The sequence below is a fragment of the Ambystoma mexicanum genome, chromosome 13 (genome assembly GCF_040938575.1).
Source record: "Ambystoma mexicanum isolate Mex_15411 chromosome 13, UKY_AmexF1_1, whole genome shotgun sequence".
NCBI lineage: Eukaryota > Metazoa > Chordata > Amphibia > Caudata > Ambystomatidae > Ambystoma > Ambystoma mexicanum.
Window position 1 is genome coordinate 633,634,064 of NC_090938.1, and position 9,896 is coordinate 633,643,959.

Sequence of the window (9,896 nt, forward strand, 5' to 3'; positions counted from 1 at the left end):
AAATCTGCCAGATGGCACCACCGTTAACTCACAATCCTTCAAATGAGTGTATCCAAAACATAATTGATTCTGAATGAATAATTTAAAATTGCAGCTACTAGCCAGTCAATTACGTATTTTTCGGTGGTCGGTCATAATTTCGAAAACAAAAGGTCGAATGACAATAATGTCGAAACAATAATGTCGAAAAATAAAAAATCGATTTTTTTTTTTAATTTATATATTTTTTTGGGGGTTTTGTGAGTAAAAAAAAGATAAAAATAAAAATAGGGGGGTTTGGGGAGGAACCCCCCCATTTCGAATAAAAAACGTAGTTAAAAAGAAATTCGATTTTTTTATTTTTCGACATTTTTTCACAAAAATGACTTTCGACATTTTTGCTTTCGAGATTATGACTATAAACCATATTTTTCATAGTAAACACTCGCTCACTGTGAGGTTAGGTGGTATTTGTATAGCGCCTGCTGCCATTGGCATGGCCTCGAAGCACTGTGAGGATGAGCGCCCTCCGAAGAACGTAGTCTGTGTTGAAAGTAATGAAAGGAGTGGTAAATTGCATATGTGCATTTATTGCCAGATAGAAGGTAGGTAGAATGGCCAGGCCTCTAACATCAGCCCATATTGCGAGGAAGGGTGGGTGCTGTGTCGAATTGTCAAAGAGTCATGAATGCCAGCCCTCCACTTGCACACTGAACACCACTGCGCACCAGTGGAGGGTGCATATTTGCAGACTGGTTTAGACGCTGGTTCCAGCAGTCAGCCGCTATCAGATTAAACCCCACAGCCTGAAATCTTTACCAGGTGATAGACTGATGAAGCCAGGAGTGTCTCCGATCAAAAATCAAAGTGTTTGTGAAGAAATGGCTTGATCTCCCGGTTGCTTAAACAATATGTGTGTGATGTAAGCATAGAAAAACAATTGCATAGTGTGTGTCTAGCTGTGTTCAAACAGCGTGTTCTCGCCCTACCAAAATGACATGTTATTATTATTAGTGCTTATATAGGACTTCTGCCATTTTCAAGGCCTCTTGGAGCTATGGGAGCTGCAAGAGATGGGTTTGGAGGTTAGTGCGAGTAGGGCGGTGAGAACCGGTTTGTGGTTGCAGCAGGATTAATGCATGCAAACTGGAAGAAACTGGCCTTTGCACTCTGGTATGCTTCCGAGGGTTCAGACATAGACTGGCCATACCGTTCATTGGGTATGCCTGGCTATCAAGTGCAGGTTTGTGTAGTGACCCGTGGGGTTCATGGATGCATGCATGCTTTGAGGTTGTGACAAAGGCTGTTGGCATGCAGTTTATCAGAGTTATGGACTTGTGAATGGATCACATTGGGGTTTCTGCAATTCACACCCCACACATCAAATCATACTCTGCAATCGGTAATGGCGTGCTTCATTTAAAGCTACAATCAATGGCCATACATCCTACAATTGGTAGTCGATTGCTTTGTTGATGGACTAGAAAGTCAATTCTACAATCAGTAGTCGGTTACTTTGGTGAAGCGAAAATTATTCAATTTAAACTCTACAATTGGCAATGGAGTATTTCAGTGAAGCAGTAATCAATGACCATTCATCCTACAATCGGTGATGGGTTGCTTTGCTGATGCAGTAATCATTCAGCATACATCCTTCAAATCGGTAGTTGTTCGCTTTGGTCCTGAAATAATAAATGAACATGCATCTACAATGATCATGCATCTACACTGATCATGCATCTACATGGCTGCTTTGGCAATGCAGTAATATATTACCATTCAGCCTACAATCAGAAGTCCATTGCTTTGTTGGTGAAGTAATACATGATAGTACATGAGTAGTAAATGATAATGCATCTACAATAGGTGGTTAATTGCTTTGGTGATACAGTATTCAATATGATAATATGATAAGTCATTTATAACGTGCCTGTACACAAGGGTTTCTAGGCGCGACAAAACATGGGGGCGAAAACCGAGAGAGGACAAAACAAACTATCTTACTGGGCCTTGTGTCATTCAGATAGTGCAAGTGCAAACAACGCAAAGTGCAGGGCGAGGGAGAAGTGCAGGGGAGAGGTAAGGGGGGAGTGCCATCAGGGCAGCAATGCTATGAGGACGAGCAGCCAGGGAAGTGCGGCTCTGGCAAGGAGGCAGGGGACTGCAGGGCTACAGTTACAGCCCTTAAGTGCGCGGTAGGCCCGGAGGCAGTCAAGAGGAGACTGGTCATGGAGGAGCCTGGTACCCAGTGAGGCTCTGGGTGTAGCCAAGCAACCAGTCAGTGCAGCGGACAGGAAGGTCAGCAGAGGAGAGAGAGAGAGAGATAAAGCAGAGGTGAAAAGGAAGGTCTTGAGCTGCTTCTGGAATTTCATGTGGTCTGGCTCAAGTTTGAGAGGGACAGGGAGGCCATTCCAGAGGCACCTGCAGAAGAGATCTACCCCCCCCCCCACTCTCTGCCTGGAGAAGCGTCTGACCCTCGGAGAGTTGGAGGTGGCTGAGTGAAGGGCTTGAGAAGGAAGCTGTTTTGGAAGACAAAGTTGGATGTTGTGCGGGCTCCGGACCCAGAAAGCCTTGTGGACAATGCAGAGGGTCTTGAACTAGATCCTTGAAGCCACCGGGAGCCAGTGGACGGATTTTAGGGCTGGAGAGATACGGTCCCTGGGCTTGAGGCCAAGGACAAGTTTTGCAGTCCTGTTCTGGATTAGTTGCTGAGGGCGGAGAGTGGAGGAAGGCAGATTGAAAAAGAGCCTGTTGCAGTAGTCCATCCAAGAGAGAACCAGGGAACTGGAGGCAGTGAGTTGCTGGGGGAAAGTAAGAAAAGGAAGAACACCTCCGAGGAGGTGCAGCTGGTAGTGGGCCTTCTTGGCAAGGTCTGTGATGTGAGGAGAGGAGAGGGTGGAGTCGAAGATGACACCAAGTTTTTTTTACCTCACAGGAAGGAGAATTAAGGGGGCCCAAGGAGGGCAGCCAGAGTGGAGGAGGGAAAGCAGGAGCAGGGATCCCAATGAGAAGGATATCAGTCTTACTAGCGTTAAGGCAGAGATCGCCTGAAAGAGAGCGGAGTGTCATCCGCATACCATTGAAAGTTAGAGAAGGTAGAGATCAGGTGAGCCAAAGGGGCCAAAGAGACATTGAAGAGCCGGGGGGAGAGGTAAGAGCCCTGGGGAACACCATATGAGAGAGAGGTGGTGGAGAGAAAGGACCGAAGTTGGACATGGGGGGGTCGGTCCAGGAGGAAGGATCATGCAGGCATCCTACAATCGGTAGTCGATTGCTTTGGTGATGCAGTAATCAGTATTTCCTACACGAAGTAACTGGCTACTTCACTGACAAGCAACCGATAATCAATTACCAGCTTTTCATAGTAAACACTTACACTTTACCTGCCAGAATTTGTAATCATGTCTTTGCAGATCTCATAACCTATAGTTAATTGCAAAGTTTCCACATTTAAAGACGTGGAAGCTGGGTTAAATGGGGCAAAGTCACAGGGACTGCGCGCTCAAGGAAACTACTATTGCCAAAAACGCACACACAAACATCAAGTTCAATTGCCTGTGATTGGCAGAATCTTTGAGGTTTTCTAACAAGTTTCCCACGGATGGGACGTGGGCATAGCATCCGGTCCCAAAAACACACCAGAAACCGAACCACCCAGGTCTAACGTGCCAGCCAACTACGAGCTAGCCCAGCCCAGCTCTGGAGAAATCGAAGCTGCCGGGTTAAGCACCTTCCCACGCAGGCACACAAGTTCAACCGCGCAGACCCGTCCTCGCAGGCAAACACAAAGGTTCATCACACATGCAGGAAGGGAGGCACGTTGATCCTCAGAGGCCGGCAAACCGGCTCATCCCTGCAGGCAGGTACAAAAGATCGGCCCCACAGGCATGCAGACAAGTTCATCCTCCCCACAGACAGACCCACATTCCGTGCCCTCCCCCGCACAACACACACACACACGCAGCGTCCTTATCAGCAGTGGGGAGGGCAGACCTGGCAAATGCCTGGAGTGTGCCCTGCTGCAAGGCTGCCAGCCATGTGCCCTGCTCGCAGCCTGCGAGCCTGGGGCAAACCCAGTGCCCTGCTACGCGTCTACGCCACCTGTGCCCTGCTCTGAGTCTACGCCGCCCGCGCTATTGTTACGCCACTCATCCAGGCCACTGCCGTACGGTCGGGACATGTGCCCTGTTGCCGAACTGCTCTACCTGTGCCCCCGTGTCAAACTGCGCCCTGCGGACAGACTGCTCTTCTTGTGCCCGAACGTCAAGGAGCAGAGAGCCGCTATCAGAGGGCGGTGCAGTTCGGCTGCCCCACACGAAGAGTGTTGCGGCCAACTGGGAAACTTGCCTCCACCTTAAAGGTTACACACACTGTGCCCTGCCTACTGCCACAGCCACAGCCTCTGCCTTGCAGCAGGAAAACCAGAAAGTGAAGAAACTCGAAATACGATACAGGAAAGACAAAAAGGTACCGAAAAAGAGAGACGGAATAAACGTGACAAGAAAAGGAAGAACCGAGGAAAAGGGAAGACTGGAAAAGAAGAACGAACAACCCAGAAAGGAGAGCAAATGAATGCAAAGACTCGAGTTTACAGAACGGGTACAGATAAATCAGGCAAGTGATAAAGGAAAAAGAATGAAAAGAGAAGAAAAGGAAACAACAAAAGGCAAATAAAAGAAATGATAGAGTGCAAAGAAGATAAACAAAAAGACAAGAAAATGATTAAAAAAATTATAAGAATTATAGAGAGAACGTATGGTAAAAGTAGACCGATCAAAAAAGAAAGAGGAACGGGCGATGATATGAGAAACATTACTGAAGCCAAGGGATAGCAGTGCCCCCGCACACGAACCTCTTCTGACAGCCGCCCTGTGCCTACCGAGGCCAGCAGCTGCGGCGATCGGACACTAGCGCGAGCCCCGCAGCTCTATGGGTCTCGCTCACCCACTGCCCCCAACATCGGCTATCTACCTGATACGGCTGCGGCTCCCCCTGCCAACCGGGCCTCCTGCTCCACGGCCGCTCTTCGGCTCAACCTCCGCCGCAGCGCTTAGCAGCCATCGCCCGCCCCGCGCAGCAGCGCTCCCCCTGCCGCAGCCGAGCCAGACAGGCCCCGCCCCCTCTAGCAGAGGCCACGCCCACTTAGACGCAGGATACGGCCACACCAATGACAGGTTACGCCCATCCTCGGGATGCAACGCCCACATCCGACTAGGCCGCGCCCCTTCAGAACAGGACACGCCCCATTCCTAATACGGATACGCCTTCACTGAGCCTAGGCCACGCCTCCACCAGACCTACCAACCCTTCCAAAAAGAGCCCAGTCTTTAGAGAAGATGATTCGTCTACATAGGTCAATAAGACGCCCACCCTGAGTTAGGCTGCGCCCCCATGCATTGCCGCGTGCCTTACATCCCTCAGACCCAAAGAAGGTCACGCCCACACTTGCAGCGGACACTCGTACAGTGCCTCAGCACGCCTGCACTGACTCACAGGCCAAGTAAAACTAACATGTCCAGACCACGCCCCTAGCAGCGCGAGACAGGAAATGAACAGTCTGGGACAGAACACGCCCCCGTAGAGGCTCCGCTAGGTTTATATCTTCTTCTTCCGGGAAGCATGACGCGACTCCTGCAGCTGTCACTGCACAGAGACCAATTGGAAAGCTGAAAGAAGAACTCACTTAACCTCTGCAGCTGCGAGGCCCCGCCCACATTCTACCAACTGCCAGGGAGGCGTGACTCTGTAATCTGATTCCTGACGAATCTAGAAAGCAGGGAAAAGAGCAATACAGCAGGCAAATGGGGTTAGTGGAAAATAATAGGAGTAAAAATGCTGAGGGGAAAATAAAACCAATTATTGAAACAAGAAGAGCTGATAATAAAACAGCAAAGGTAGAATAAACGAAGACAAACTAAAGAAAAGATGCAAACACATGAAAGCATTACAACAAAGGGGAAAAGGAAGAAAAACAGGAAAAGATAAAGCGAAATATGACAGAAATGCAAAAAACAAAGGTATTGCTGCACTGCCGCAGTGGTATTAACTGCCTATTGATGGTAGTAAGTGCAAAATGGTACGAGTACCTGGGTATCTAATAGCAATGCCTGGCAAATGTCTAATATTTATACACAAGCCAAAACTGTTGGCTTTGCCAATGCTTAACAAGACATCAGTGAAGGACAACATAATGCTTATAAATCGAGTGGCTGATAGCAGACCTGGTTAAGACATTTTTATTACACAAGTAGTGCATTTTTTACAGCACCAATTAAGTCATTAACTCTCAGAAGACTGCTTTAAAAAAACTTTGGCAGACACTTTCATTGCAAAGTTTGATGGTCAGGCTTGATTAAAGCGAGCTCAAATAATTCCCATCAGGAGGTGTTTTGAGCGGGGAGGGGCAGGAACTGGATGGGAACGGTCATAGGGATTGGCATGGCCATGGGCAGTCAATGATTGGGCAAATAACTCCTAAAAGTTTTGTGTCCCACCTCATATGGCGTTTCTCCCTGTCTACTCTAAAGCAATAGTTTCAGGTTATAGGTGGCACTTTCATAGCCTAAACTACACGTGGTAACTAAAGGGAAGCACAAATAAGGCACAAGAACATGGAAAGTAAAAACAAAAGCATTTTCTTTTGATTTTCCTCATTTTTGTATTGTTTCTATATTAGGGACGTCATTTGGGGTAACAAGGGGTCGCAACTGCGACCCCAGTTGCAACCCCTTGGAATCCCTTGTGGTCCCACATTTAAAAACGAAAAAAAAATATTTAGAACAAAAAACGGGTGCTCCTGGTGTAGCAGGCACTCCCAAGCCACGGGGGGACCCGCCACACCACGTCTGGTGGGTCCCTGGCCCAGTCCTCACCCATCAGGGTGAAGGCGGGTCCGGGGAGGCACTCAATAGGGGTTGGAGCTGACCGTGACATGTGGCACGTGCCATGTTCAGCTGCAACCCCTTCTCCCTCGGCTTCCTTTCAGCTCACATACAGGAACCAGGAAGCTCTTGCAGCTTCCTGGTTACTGTTTGTGAGCAGCACGGAGGAGCTGAGGAGGCCTGGAAGGACGGACCGAAGCGGCAAGAAAAAGGTAAGAAGGCTTTTTTTTGGTAATATGATGTGTGTTTTAAATTTGTGAAGTGCGTGTCAGATATATGTATGTGAATGGTGGGGGAATTAGAAGTGATGTGATGTGTGTTTTTGAATGTTCTGGGTGGGTGGGTGTGTGCCTGTGTAGAGAATGCAATGAGCGGATGTAAGAGAAGGTGTGAGTGACTGGTGGGTGAATGAGAAGTGATGCAATGTGAGTTTTTGAATGTTCTGGGTGGGTGAGTGTGTGACCATACACAGAGAATGTAATGAGTGGATGCAAGAGAAAGTGTGAGTGTGTGTGACTGGTGGGTGAATGAGAAGTGATGTGATGTGATGAGTGTTTTTAAATGTTCTGGGTGGGTGGGTGTGTGTCTTTGTAAAGAATGCAATGAGTGGATGTAATAGAAGGCGTTAGTGACTGGTGGGTGAATGAGAACTGATGTGATGTGTGTTTTGGACAGTGGTCGAAGTGAGCGGGAGCGGTCGGGCGCGGTGCTCCTCTACTTTTTTAAATTAAGTTTTACTGTTCCTATACTTTTATTTTAAAAAGAAACCATATCGGAATGGTTTTGTTTTAAAATAAAAGAGTAGGAAGAAGTTGAAACTTGCACTTTCAGTGCATTATAGGTAACGTTCTCTTAAACAGCAGGCACATGTGTTTGGGGGTTTGTATTGTGTGTGGGAAGGGGCGTGGTGGTGAGGTTTGTGGGGAGTAGGTGCAGACCAGCAGGGAACATAGTTCCACTACTTATTTTCCTACACTTCGACCACTGGTTTTGGAATGTTCTGGGTGGGTGGGTGGGAGGGTGTGTGTCTGTGCAGAGAATGCAATTAGTGGATGAGTGGTTGCGTGTGTAGAGAATGCAATGAGTGCTTGCGTGTGTAGAGAATGCAATGTGTGGATGTAAGAGAATGTGTGTGTGAGTGACTGGTGGGTGAATGAATGTGAATGTGATGGCGTGTTTTTGAATGTCTGGGTGGGGGGGGGTGTGCCTGTGTAGAAAATGCAATGAGTGCATGTAAGAGAAGGTGTGAGTGAGTGACTTGTGGGTGAATGAGCATACATGTGGTAGTGTGCGTTTTTATGTTCTGGGTGGGGTTTGGTGTGTGCCTGTGTGGTGAATCCAGTCTGAGCGAATGCGAGAGGAGATGTATGGGTGAGTGACCGGTGGGTGAAAGGGGATGCATGTGTGTGTATGGCCCATGGAAACTGAGGATCACTGGAGCCTTTTTGTCGCATCCTTTATTGACTTTGCATGTTTTACTGGTATTTTTGGTTAAAGGCAAGTTCATGTCTGCCATTTCCTGGCTTGACTGGCATTTTGGTGCAGTCTGTCTAGCCATTGCTTACTGTGGCATGACATTTATTATTCGGCATCTTAAAAAAAGCAAGCATAATAAGTAGTGTTACCTCGCTAAACTGATGTTTTGGCATAGCGGCCTGTATATTCTTCACTGTAGCATGACATTTTATTAACTGAGTATCTATGATGGATCAAGCAAGATGAATGTTCTTATGGGTCTAAACTGGCGTACATTGGAACCAGTTTGGACAGGTTTTCATATTATGACATGTCACTTTTAATGGCCAAGCCAACAGGAGTAGGTACTTACATAGAAGTACTGGCATATATTGGCAGAGCCAGTTTTGTGCCCAGTGCCAGTAATGATATTATAGAAAATTGTCTTAAAGCAAACATAAGTATGGTCCTATATGGGAATACTAGCATATGTTGGTGGAGCCAGCATGGTAATGTATGGGCATAGCCAGCATTCACATGTTTTTTATACAGGCCTTTTGCAGGGACCGGCATGGTAATGCATTGGGAAATGCCCTGAGCACTTTTGGTGACTTGCATGCATTGTACTTTTTTTCATAATTTACCCTACACCCTACAAAACCGATTGTTGGCCTTTTACCCACATTTTCCCAGAAAGTTTGCTTTGTAATGCACCATTGTATCCCATTACTAAAAACATTTACTCTGGGGAGGGAGAAGAATCCCCTCGGACCCACCCCCAACCCATTTTCGTTAGTTCAGGCTCCCTCGCTATGCTCAGTCGCAATCATATACTTGTGGCAAATATTTACACCATCCAAAAAAACAACTCACCAGCCACCACTGGTGGCTGGTATATTTGTGGACCAGGCACCGCCCCCTTCTCTCTATGTTACGTTAAAGATTTAAGCTTTGATTGAAAAACATATTTACTTCTTTCACTTGCAGTAGTGCATGCCCCTGCAGCGGTATAATCTTCATGGACATTGCGCACACAAGTTGGTCCGGACCGGCCCTGGGTGTGGCATGCCCTGTGCTTTGTTAAGGAGCATGGGGGTGGGCCCACAGCATGGCTCGCGGGAGAGCTGCCAAAATTGGGTGCTACGCCATTGGGCACCACTGGGTCTGACAAAGGGGTAGTGTGTAGTGCACACCTTGAAGTCTGCCACTGAGTCCCCGGGTGAGAAGCAACTCGTGGTTGTTTTCAATTTTAAATAACTGTGTGGTGCTATGAATTTATGTGTGCAGCAATGATGTTACATTAAATGTTTTTTTATTTAAAGTCCTCTGACACCCAGCACCTGTTACGCTCACCAGGTCTCCACAGGGGTGCCGAACGGGACTGGCAGATCTGGTGTTAAATGGTTTCACGTGTCTCCTCTGTATCCGTGCCGTCACAAAGGTGCGCCTTCGTTTTAAGAAAGGCAGGGTCTCCGTCCTGCAACAGTAAGCAGGGGTGCGTAGAGTTCTAGGATCCAGTTACTTCACTGATCCTGTCGAGTCTCAAACAACGTTGATTCAATGGGTAAGTCTTTACCATCT

General features: G+C 47.5%; 1 protein-coding gene across 1 annotated transcript in view; it reads right to left on the minus strand.

Annotated features, from left to right (window-relative positions):
- Positions 1 to 5,075, minus strand: part of RARA (retinoic acid receptor alpha) — a 513,885-nt gene extending 508,810 nt beyond the window's left edge. Inside the window, exon 1 of the mRNA XM_069634570.1 lies at positions 4,951 to 5,075. The gene's annotated coding sequence lies outside the window, so the exon portion shown is untranslated. The remainder of the gene's footprint in view (positions 1 to 4,950) is intronic.
- Between the last annotated feature and the right edge of the window lie 4,821 nt (positions 5,076 to 9,896).